Here is a 12,215-nt window from a genome sequence, read left to right as displayed (position 1 = left end):
CTCTACTTCCTCTTCCCCTTCTTCCTCTTCTTCTTCCTCTTCCTCTTCTTCCTCTTCTTCTTCCTCTTCCTCTTCTTCCTCTTCTTCTTCCTCTTCCTCTTCTTCTTCCTCTTCTTCTTCCTCTTTTTCCTCTTCTTCTTCCTCTTCTTCCTCTTCCTCCTCTTCTTTTTTTTTTTTTTAAAGATTTTATTTATTAGAGAGAGAGTACACAAGCAAGGGGAAAGTGGCAGGCAGAGGGAGAAGCGGGCTCTCCACTGAACACAAAGCCCAACTCGGGGTTCGATCCTAGGACCCTGAGATCATGACCTGAGTCAAAGGCAGATGTTTAACCAACTCAGCCACCCAAGCACCCCACCAGGTCCTGATTTCTATCTTCAGTCTCAACACTGCCCTTCACCTTAGGGAGGCATCACCCATCCAAGGCTCCCAGAGAGACTCTCCTTCCAGGGTCACCAGCTGGAAGTAGAAACTCCTGGTCCTATTCCTGTCAGCTTGACATCCTGGAGGGAAAGGTAAGATCTTATCCCCAGGCATCACTGGCTCTCCTTGGGCCCTGTGACCATCCCTGAACCAAACACCTTGGCCCCGGGAAATGCGCTATGTGCCTGGCCCAGAGAGTATTCCCAGAAAACGTAGTCATCACTGCCACCCGCATCAGCATCACCGTTGTTAACTTCTGGGTAAGCACTTGACTAGAAGGATATTTTAAAAAGCAAGAAATTCCAAACATGAGTCGCACCAGGTAATCTAAGCCCTTATCGTTCTTAAGAGCTCTTAGCAGCTTTAGACCATGGTCAGCGGGCACCACACATGATTTTCCCTTGCTTCTGTAAATTAAAATGCTACAGGTCACAAATCTCTAACAAGTACATACAGAGCCCATCCTCGTTTTAAATTTAAAACACTGTGTTAACCCAAGTCTCTGGGAGAGGAAATATTCCAATTTGTCCCAATTCCTGCACTTTTCCAGTTGGTCCCACAGACACAACCCAGGAGCTTTTCTGATTGTTCACATACATCTCTTCAGAGTCAAATCTTCCCGCCTCAACTAAAATGTGAGCTCCTAGGGATCTGAGAGCCTGTCTACAGCTCCCCCAAGTTCCTCTTAACAGCATCTTAGGGTGAAGACTCCGAGCTGGCCGGCCGGCTGACTCACAGCACAGCCTGGATTCCGCTGGTTGGCAGAATTCCCGTCTGTCTGCGCAGCCCACACACCCCCAGCCCCACTGCCAACCGGGGCTTAGGCCCCAGCCATTAGAGACTCCATTTGTGCCATTAACGGGAACGTCCGCAACAGCTGCCAGCAGCAGGTGCAAAGCCCAACGGAGCCCGGCTCTGGAGAGAAATCTTTTGCTCATTCAAGCCAGCTGTAGAGACAGTGAAGACAAGTGGGAGGGGTAACCGTTCCTTCTGAAAGGCAGCACAGGACAGGGAAAGTTTGGTCCGGGCCATTTTCATCATTGACTCAATCAGTCAGATGGCCAGCTGGTTGACCACCCAGTCACACAGAGCCAAATGCCCCTCGTCATGGGGACTGGGATAGTCCCACCTGCTCCTCTCACTTCCAAGAGCCCTGGCCCTACCTCTAAATCCAGACTTCCCTCCTTCCCAGGCAGGGCAGCAGACAAGTGGGAGAGAAGAAAAGGGACCAGCATTTAGAGCCTCCAGCCATGCATGGCCTTCCGAGTCCCTGGCACCTGGGATGTCTGAAAGACATTCAGAAGCCTGGCCTCCACCCCAGACCTCCCGAGTCAGCATCTGTAACACTCTCTCCCAGGGAATTCATGGGCACAGGCAAGTCTGAGAAGCCCTGATTCGGAGACTCAGGCGTTCATTCAATCATTCAAAAAAAATTTTACACCATTTCCATGATGTACCTGCCACTGTTTTAGGCATGGGGGCGGGGGTACCGTACACCAATGACAAGAGAAGACATCCCAGGTCTCATGGGGCTTGCTTCCTCATGGAGAGAAACACACAACGAAGGTGATAAACACATAAAGCAGTAGGCTAGTGGGTGACAACTTCTAAGGGTACAAACTAAGGGGAAGAAGACAGAGCCCATGTGGGGGAGTGGGGAGCAGCAGGTGTAAAACAGGAAGCTTCCCTGCACAGTGGCCTGGGAGTGAGGACCCAGGAGGAAGAGAGGCCGAGGGGAGGGCTGGAGGGAGGAGGCCCTACAGCCTCCGGTTGCCCAGGACAGAGGGAATTCCTGGGGCATGGGACTTGCAGTTTGACACCTGAGAAAATCCACTGCAAAGAGGAACAGTTGGTTACCGTGGAAGGAGAGAAAGGACAGGCAGTAGGTGAGCCCAGGAGAGGGGCCTGGGGCTCTTTGATCATGGTGTGGGCCTCTGCCCAGCAACATAACATCTGTGGGGGAGGGGGGTGTGCGGTTGTTAGGAATGCAGATGCCCAGGCCCCCTTCCAGACCTCCTCAATCAGAATCTGCATTTTCATCAGGTCCCCAGGGAGGTCCTAAGGCATATAAGCTCCTTCCAGACCCTTGTGATGGCTTCAACACCTCCTCTGAGCAAGACAGGAGACCACCACAGATGGCACGATCTAACACTTACCAGGCAGCTGGGCTGAAAAGAGATGGAGAGTAGAGCCATCCTCGGGGCCACTAAGGAGGGCCTGAGATTACCCTGCCCGGCAAGGAGAGAGGCTGCAGAGAGGATGGAAACCAATTCTCAGAGGAGGTAAGCCCGACAGACGCTTTCTCTTAACCTCATCTTGTGTTTCTTGCATGAATCTTTTTCCTTCCACCAACATTTCTGGGGGCCTGGTTTACAGAAGTCCCCATGCTAAAGGAATGAGACCTAGTTGCTGAGACCAGCCATTGTAGGCTCCTCTCTCTGACCAAGAAAACCCAGGGCTCCGGGAGTCCAGGGTAAGAAACATTCAGTCTGGGTGGGGGCAGGGGTTCAGGGCAAGGTTCCCCCGAAGGACTCATCCTCCCCGCAGAGCTGAATCTCAGGGGGTCTGAGCCCTCCCTACCACCCCCTCCCCAGGTCATTCCCCCTAAAGGCGAACAAGGGTCAGTACGCACACCCCAGGCCAGCTACTTACAGGGGCTCTGTTCAGAGCTTGGGTGCGCGTGCGCTAAGGTTTTGGCTGGGCCTGGGATGGAGTCAGGAATGGGGTAAGATGTTCTCTCTCTCTCTGGTGCAAAATTCCAAGGAGCTGACAATTTTGAATAGGAGCCTTCCTTCAGGTCATTATGGAGATAATGTGTGTCCAGATAGGCAGAGAAACCTATTTTATTTAACAGCTCATTAGTGTGAGTTATGACTTTTTAATATTTAGACATATGGTTGGGGGCCTCCATCTGTGTGCCCTTGCCCTGGGCCTCACAAACGTTCTGGCCAGGCCTGCGGCAGAGCGCCGACCCTGCACTTCTCCGCGGAATGTTCCTCCCCTCCCCCACCTTTTCTATCTGAACCTGAAATGCATACAAGACCCACGTGGCAATCTTCTGCATTTTTTTTTTTTTTTTTTTTTTTTTTTTGCCTGCTCTCTATCGTATCCCTTCAGCTGATGCTTGATGCCTGAAACCTTCTTTTCTGGAAGAAACCATCTCTCTGTGGCTTAGGTGGGGCTGAGCTCCTAGGAGCTAGATGGTTGGAAAGATTTTCTCCTTACCCTGGCAAGACAAGCCAGCACGGAGAGAAGAAAGCATCCCCAGGACATGGTGTGGGAGGGAGACAGAGCCCAAGGAATTCTTTGCCGGCTCCTGGATCCAGCTACGCCTGATCCTAGCACATCTTTACACTTTACAATTACCTAAGCTGTTAAATGCATCTTGTTGAGCAAGCGGGTTGGAACTGGATTCCTGTTACTAGGACCTGAAAGAGCCTGTACAGTAATCCCAATTCACAGAACCACAGATGTCGAAGCCTACAGAGGCCTTAGAAACCACTTGATTGACTTCTGCTCTTCCACATGTAACAAATCTGACACTTGGGAGGGAGAAACTGTTTGTGCTATTCACACAGTGAACGGGGGTCACAGTGGAGCCTGAAACACAGATCTCTTTGCTCCTGGGCCATGACCCCATGTTTCCTCTTTATGTCACCTTCTCCAGCCTGTGCAGGCCAGACCTGCACCCCACCTTCCCTTCCGAGTCCCCATGCCATCTGGTTCTTCTCCAGCTTTTATATTATCACTCCATTGGCTCTGGTGAATGCTGATCCAAACTGAAACAGTAAACCTCTTGAGGGAAGGACGCCAGCCACCCCTCATGGTGAAGTTCCGCTCCCGGCACATGGCAGGAGCTGAACCAGCCCTGCTAACTTACCAGCCGGAGGCCTTGATGCCTGGTTGACTAAATGGAGGCCCCTTTTCCAGCCAATGCGCCCTCTCAGGGTGTTTCTCGCAGGCGAGGCATTCTTTTCTGGGCCAGCAATTTCCCAGGCCGTTAGCAGGAGCTGCAACCGGAGGCAGGAAGGCTACGTTGCTTTTTTTTTTTTTTTCTCCATTTCCTTTTGTTTTCAATTTTCTGCCCGTGGAGGATTTCTCCCCCCTCCCTTCCTGAACAGCCCAAGTTGCTAAATTGCACATCGCCAGCAACTCCTGTGAGTTTCGTCCTTAAGTGTTACATTTCTGGAAGAGATACTCCACACGCGGCACTTCTCTGCGGGAGGGGGCTGGACAGGCACGCTAAAATTACATTTCCATTTCGGTTCCTATGTTTTTAAGCTGTTATTTTAGCATTTCTGACTAGTTCACAGTTGACACCTACTGATGGAAAATTAAATGAAACTTGGCCAAGAACAAGCCCTCCCTCTCCTCCCCAGGCTGAGAACTAGCTCCTTTTTAAAACGAGCCGCAGCTGTGGAGGGCAGAGAGCCGCCCTGATTTGGAAATTTGAGATCTGCTCCACAGCCCCGGTTCTGTGCTCCCCCAGCCCTTGGACCCGGGGTGAATCACTGAGCCTTCTGACCCTCATTTGTCTCCTCTGTAAATGGGTGTGTTCTCATCTGTAAATTCTACTTACAGAAGCCAGAGTTATGGTGAGGTTCTAGATTATGTAAAAATACTGGGCCATCTGCGGACAACTTGAAACCTATACCGTGAAAACTCTTGACACATAGTAGGTGCTAAGTAAATCTTAGTTATTTTTTGGTCTTAGTCCTTTTCTCTTAGCCATCCGATATTCTTTGTGTCAGTTTGTCTTGGTTAACTACACAATTTTTTTTTTTTTTTAAAGATTTTATTTATTTATTTGTCAGAGAGAGAGCGAGCACAGGCAGACAGAGTGGAAGGCAGAGTCAGAGGGAGAAGCAGGCTCCCCGCAGAGCAAGGAGCCCGATGTGGGACTCGATCCCAGGACGCTGGGATCATGACCTAAGCCAAAGGCAGCTGCCCAACCAACTGAGCCACCCAGGCGTCCCATGTTAACTACACAATTTAATGTGAGAATTACAAGATACCTCTCCCTCCTGGGTAACAGATCAGGCCACGCCCCCAAACAGAGGTTGTACCAAGGCCATGGAGTCCATCTCAGTTCAGCCATTCCAGCAGCACCCTATTGTCCTGGGGATCCGGCCTAAACTCCAGGACACCACGTGTGGTGTGAAGCGGCTCCCACCTTCCTCTTCCCCTCCAGCCATATCTCCTCCTGGAACCTTTGGTGATGGACTTCCATCTGCCTGATAGATGCTTTTCCTGGCTAGGTCCTCTTCAAACTGCTAGACAGAGTTTTCTAGATCCTGTCTCTGGGCTCCCACTTCGCCCTATGCCTTCCCCTTCAGGCCACCATTAATGGTCTTGTCCCCCTAGACAGTCCTGTTCATCTTTTATCCACAATGCTTAGCATAGAGCAGGAGCTGCGAAAATATCTCCTCAAAGTGTAAGAGGATTAATCAACACATATAAAATAAATACGAGGAAGATTCCATACGTAAAGATAATTCTCCCTCCAGGGGATATATAAAGTCAATGCAATTGCAAACCCATATTCTACTAGGGTCTTTATGAAACCTGAAATGCTAATTCTAAAATTTGTCTAAAGAGTAAATTCATGAGAATAAACAAGATAAGCTTGAAAGCCTGCTCTGAAAAATATCAAGATCTATCATGAAACTGTATCAGTTAGGACAGTTCATGGTAGTAGAAGAATAGACCAACAGATGTAAGGATCAGACGAAAGAGCCCAGGTATTGGGAATCAGCCAGGATGGGCTATTCTGTGATAGCCCCCAAATCTCAGGGACTTAACACAGGAAAGGCTGATTTCTGGCTCAGGGTACACTCTCGTTGTCCGATGGTTGGGAGGCTCTGTTCATTGAAATCACCAGGGAACCAGCTCAGAGCAGCCACCACCTCAAACATTGCCATAGAAGGTCTGGGCTCAGACTGAAAAGTCTTGCATTAGCTCTTACAGGCTTGGTCCTAAAGTGACCCGATCCCTTCTGCTCACAGCTCAGGCTAGAACTAGTCCTGTGGCCCCACCCAACCCCAAGCAGTGCAGAGGGAGCGAAACCCTGCCATCTGCTAGGAAGCGAAGAGAACTGAAAGGGCATCGTAGTCAAGGGCACGAGGACTACACACTACTTTCACCAGTTAGTTCACGCCCCTACTCCCCGAAAAAGTCTTTTTTTAATTATTATAAAAAAGAAGAAAATATAGAGAAAATGTTTTTATAATCTTAAGGAAGATGATTTCCTCTCCAAAGTGTGAAACTCAGAAGCTATAAGAGCAAAGAATGACAGATTTAATCGCATGAAAAAATATAAAAATTTTGCATGACACAATAATCTATAAATTAAGATAAAGGATAAGTGACAGACCAGAGGAATATTTGTGCCATAATACATAACTGACAAAGGGTTAATATCCACAGTATACAAAGAGCTCTTGGAAATCAATAAGAGGAATCAATATGTAGAATACACATCACATGATTATCTTGTTTAGAGGGTTGGGAGAAATAGAGATGCTCATGTATTTATTGTTAAAAGAATATACTGACTTTTTTTTTGAGAATATTTTGAAAATACTTATCAGCATGTTAAATGCACATACATTTCATGCGGCAATTCTTCTAGTCCTCCTATAAAATATCTGTAAATGTATTCACACAATGTTATCTCATACAAAATGTTCCTTATAAATATGTAGGTACCATGTTGGTCATTACAGAATATTGGTAAAGGTTAAAAAAAAAAGGATCACTTTTAAAAAGAAAAAAGATGACCACGATACATTTGTTGTGTGGGGTTTGAGGTTCCCATTGGTCACTCCTCCTGCTCCCTGATTTCTCACATATTTATAATGAATCCTAAGAACCAAGTAAGATCAGTTTTATTGATGATGAAGTGGGATAAGAGGACTCAGTGGAGTGTCAAACCACATCCCATGAACCCAGACCTGACTGTTCACCGGTTAGAAATCAATAACAGGTTTTTTTAAATCCTATAATTACAGTACTAATTCTTTTGGAATCTTTAAGCATGGAAAGAACAGGGCTCCAGAGGCCACTTAGCCTTGGTATGAAATCACATAATTGATGAGCCGCCTAGGGTCACCATCGAGCAGGTGGCAGAGCCAGGATTAAAAGTCCAATCTGACAGCAGGGCTGGTGTTTCCACCACAAGCCCTGGTTCCTGCGGTAAGCCCGACCTCCAACGAACCCCACTCCCAGGATCAAGTCTTCGGTATCACCTCTCCAAACTAATCTCTGACTTTAACATCACTGTTTGGACCTGCCCACTGTCACCTCTCCTCTTTCTCTAAGAACTAAAACCAAAGAGGTCCCTCCGTGCCCTTCTTATCCCTTTAGGGAAAGGGCAGCATGTTCCCAGAGCTATGGAATGGCACAAGGCAAGTGCTTCCCTGGAGTCTGTGAGGACCCTCCGACTCCACCCCGTGCTCCCCTCCCCCACCTGCCCCCACCAGCCTCCCCCAACTGCCTCCTCTCTTAGGAAGCTCAGAATCTCACTTTGACTCCAACAGCAGAACGGTCCCTCACTCAGAGTATAGCATCCATTTTCCACTCCCAACCCCCTCCCAACATTTTTGTCTTTCTTCTTCTTAGTAGGCTTCGATCCCCGGCCACCTTGTGTTTCATGGTACCTCTGTGTAGCCCAGGCAGCTTGGCCAGCACACCCATCTTCTTCTTCTTCTTTTTTAAGATTTTATTTATTTATTTGACAGACAGAGGTCACAAGTAGGCGGAGAGGCAGGCAGAGAGAGAGAGGGAAGCAGACTTCCCGCTGAGCAGAGAGCCTGATGTGGGACTCAGTCTCAGGACCCTGAGATCATGACCTGAGCCGAAGGCAGAGGCTTAACCCACTGAGCCACCCAGGCGCCCATTACACGCATCTTCTTAAGACCTGGGAAGTTCAGTTCTTTTGCCTCGATTTTCCAGTCTGCACAGTGGGAGTGGATAGTCACAGGGTCTCTCCTGCAGATTCATCCCAAAGATTAAATGAGATAATGCATGTCCTGTACCCTGTAGCCTCATGGGTTTCTTGACAAAAGTGGGAAAGCTGTACATATATGTGATGCCTTTTCTCACCTCATCCTCATGGTGAGTTGGACATTTGCATAGTTTTCTCTTTGGTAAATTTGGAGCCCTGGCACTCTTTGCAGCGTCCTAAGGGAGGCGGGAGGATGGGGCAGGGGAGCAGCCAGGAGGCAACTGAGACCCCCAGGGCAGGAGAGGAGTCTCTGGAGGGAGACTGGAAAAATGGCAAAGGAGAATTTTCTGGGCTCCGATATTGCTGAATCACATCCCAGACCCCGCTCTGCAAAGCTGATCCCCAGGGCCTGCTCAAATCCCGCCATGTGCCAAAAGTCAGTCTACCTGGCCAGTTAGCCATGTCCACCCAACGGATGGTTAGCCCACTCCCCCCACCCCACAGCGCGGCTTTGCGAGAAGCTGGGGTCTCAGGCGCCTGACTGACTGACTGCTTCCCCGTTAAGTGCTGAGTGTCTTCCTGCCTCTGTAGCCCCACCCGGCTCAGCCTGGTGCCTGGGACTGGGACAGAGCGAAGACGGAAAATGTTTGCTGACATGAGACTTTCTGGGCTCACCGCTTTCCTGGGGGGCCGGTCCTAGCGTCCCACGAAGTGGGGTATTAATCGTATAAATCTGCTGCGCACAAGAAGAAGAGGAGAGAGGGGCAGGACTGGACCATGGGTCACTCGGGAATTCCTACGCAGAAAGGTGGAGGGGCACTCCATGTTCAAACCCATCCCTGAGCTGCATGATCCACCAAGCCCATGGCTTTGACTTAGATAGCTTGGAGGGGTGGCTTGGAGGGCAATGGACAGCACGGATGAGGTTGGAGTCTCCAACCTTTCCCCCAGCGCCCCCGGCTCACCCACCTGAAATGCACTCCTTCCCTGCTAAATGTGAAAACAGCCTCGCCCTAGCAGGGACCTTCACTTTATTTCTGACAACAAGCCTCAGCCCACAATGGCCAACTGAGCCTTGTCTTGGCCCCGTCTATGCAGGGTGACCTTGGCGACCCCGCTTAACCCCCTGGGCTTCAATTTCCCCAGCCATAAATGGAGCTCGACCTCTGCTCCCCACTTCTCTGGATCTCCAGCGAAGCCCAGGAATCCTGCAGCCCACCTCCTTGGAGGCATCCGCAGGGAAGGGAGCCGTTTAGAACCGGAGCCCTAGTCTAGGGCATCAGGGACCCGGGACGGCGCTGTCCCCATGTACTGCACGGGCTGCAGCTGGGGATTACGAGGCCACCTCCAGAGGCCGCCACCGGTGGCACCGCCTGCCCGAAAGGCCCCACTCTTGCCAGAATATTAACACTCAGGATCCATTTGTGTGTTACTCATGATTGCGACCACGGTTCCAAAAGGATTATGCAGCATGCATATTTATGAGACAAGCCCAGACAAAGACTACCACATTTTAAAAGATGCAATTATCTCTAAAAAGTTCAGCTTTATTTTCATGCTAATGAATACAATATTTTTAAGCAAACCTAATTGGTTTGCCTGGGCTCCCATAAAAGCTCTCAACTCATTAGAGCTCGGAGGTCCCCTTCAAAAGGGGCTTTAGAGGGAGCTGGGGGGCTAAGGAGGGGCTGGGGCTCAGGCAGCGCTCTTTTCAGAACTTTTCAGTCGCGCCTGCTGCCGCCCTCCGGCCCCCTCCCCTTCCGGAGCCCTCAGGCTGGATGACCAGTAAGGCCTTTCAGGAGGGGCCACCCCGAGAGTCTCACCCTGGGAATGTGAGAGCATCAGGGGAAACTGAGGGCCAAAAGGAATGTCCTCCCTTCTCTCTGCAGAGGAAGTGAGATAGTATCCCCCTTACCTGCTCTTGTGCCCCCCCCGCACACCCCCCATACCCCCCCTCACACTCATACACCACTGTCCCAAAAGCTCTGGCTCCCTGGTGGATGCTGGAATTCTACCCTGAACCAGGAGCTTCTAGCAAGTCACGGGCCAGGGCTTTGGGACGGGGCTTCCCTACGCCCCCATCCCAGATGCCCCCTGTGTTCTGACGTCTGCTCATTTGCCCTGATTTCACCTTCTACATGGGACGCCCTTTTCCATTCTATTTTTGGCATAACTTGCCTTTGTAAAGTACATTTTACAAAGGAGAAAACTGAGGCTCAAAGCCACAAAGTGAGTTTGTGCCAGCCTGCAGTCTCTAGATGTTCTCCATGACAAGTCGGACACAGGGCATTTTGTGACAAGGGGCTATCCTCCTTCCAGCCCGAGTCTGGGCCCTGCTTCCCTCCCGTCTCAGCCACCTCCCTGCAATGTGACCTGGGTCTTTCCTTTACATGCCTAGACCTCCCCATCCCCCTGATTCTCAGCCCCCTGGGCACTGGGTACAGCTGTGTGGTCCGTGCACTGTGCAATACCAGGGGGCAATGTCCTTTATGAATGGTACCCCCTGGAGCTGTGCAGCACTAGGCCCTATTCCGCATCCATATCCTCCATCAGCTTCCTGCAGGGCCATTTGGAGATTTGGGGCCTACAAGTTGCACAGGAAAGATTTGCAGTCCCCTTAGCCACCTCCCAGAGCCTGAAATCCAGGCACCTGGTCAAAAGACAACAGCGTCAGGAAATGACCAGCAGGCTCACACTGGGGCAAAGAGGAGTGTTGGAGCAGAGAAAATGTGGCCGTAGACCACATTTTCCATAGACTGGAGCAATAGAAATGTGGCCAGGGCTAAGCTACAGCCTGGAGGTGAGGACAGGTGGGTACCAGGCCTGGAATAACCCACTAGGCTTTGTGCCTCCATTTTCCCCATTCTGTAAATGGGGAAGTGTGGCCTGCTTACCTCTTAGGTCCCACCCAGCCCAGGCATCTTTTGATTCTACAGCAGATTTTCCCATAGAGTCAATGAAAGAAACAGAAACTAGAGTCCAACTGAAAAGTCAGAAGGAAGAGCATCTGGGTGGCTCAGTCAGCTGAGCTTCTGCTGAGGTCATGATCTCAGGGTTGTGAGATGGAGCCCTGAATTGAGCTCTGTGCTGGGCGTGGAACCTGCCCGAGATTCTTTCTCTCCCTCTGCCTCTGCCTCTCCCTAGCTCGTGCTCAAATTCTCTCTGTCTCTTTCTCAAGATTAAAAAAAGAAGAAGAAGAAGGAAGGAAGGGAAAGAAAGAGAAGAGAGAGGAAGGCAGGAAGGAAAGAAAAAGAAAAGGCAGAGGAAGGTCCTATTGATGTGCTATTTGGGCCGTGATTCCATTCACCCATCTCTGCTCCTGGCTGGGGACACACTTCTCGAGTCAGGCTCGGGGGTCCCAGGGAGAAGGCTCAGAGGTCAGCCGAGCAAGCAGGAGAAGCATCTGGAGCGAGGATGTCATTGGCTGAACCTGAAAGCCTAAGCCAGCTAACCAGAGAGGAGGGGAAAGTTATTCCAGAAAGGGCTAGGTGGCCCCAGCAGCAAGAGGTCCCCGGAAGTAACGGGGAGCACCAGGCCAGGGAGGCAGGCCAGCCGCTGAGAAGGGGACAGCAGAAGGGAGGCCTCAGTGGCAGGCCTGTGGTTTAGAAACCACCAGACCATGTTCCCTTGTCATCCTCACACCCACCTGAGGAAGGAACGACTGTTTCTTCTTGTACAGGAGGGTAAAGGGAGACTGAACAGGAGGTCGCCAGTCTAAAGCTGTCCAGCATGGGGCAGGGCCAGTGCAGGACCCAAGACCTCCATCCCTTGATGCCCAATCTGGTTTCCATTGTCACTGAACTACCTGAGGCCAGATTTGCAGGGCCTTGAATAATAAGATCAAGACTCG

The sequence above is a fragment of the Mustela lutreola genome, chromosome 7 (genome assembly GCF_030435805.1).
Source record: "Mustela lutreola isolate mMusLut2 chromosome 7, mMusLut2.pri, whole genome shotgun sequence".
NCBI lineage: Eukaryota > Metazoa > Chordata > Mammalia > Carnivora > Mustelidae > Mustela > Mustela lutreola.
Note: the sequence above shows the minus strand (reverse complement) of the source record.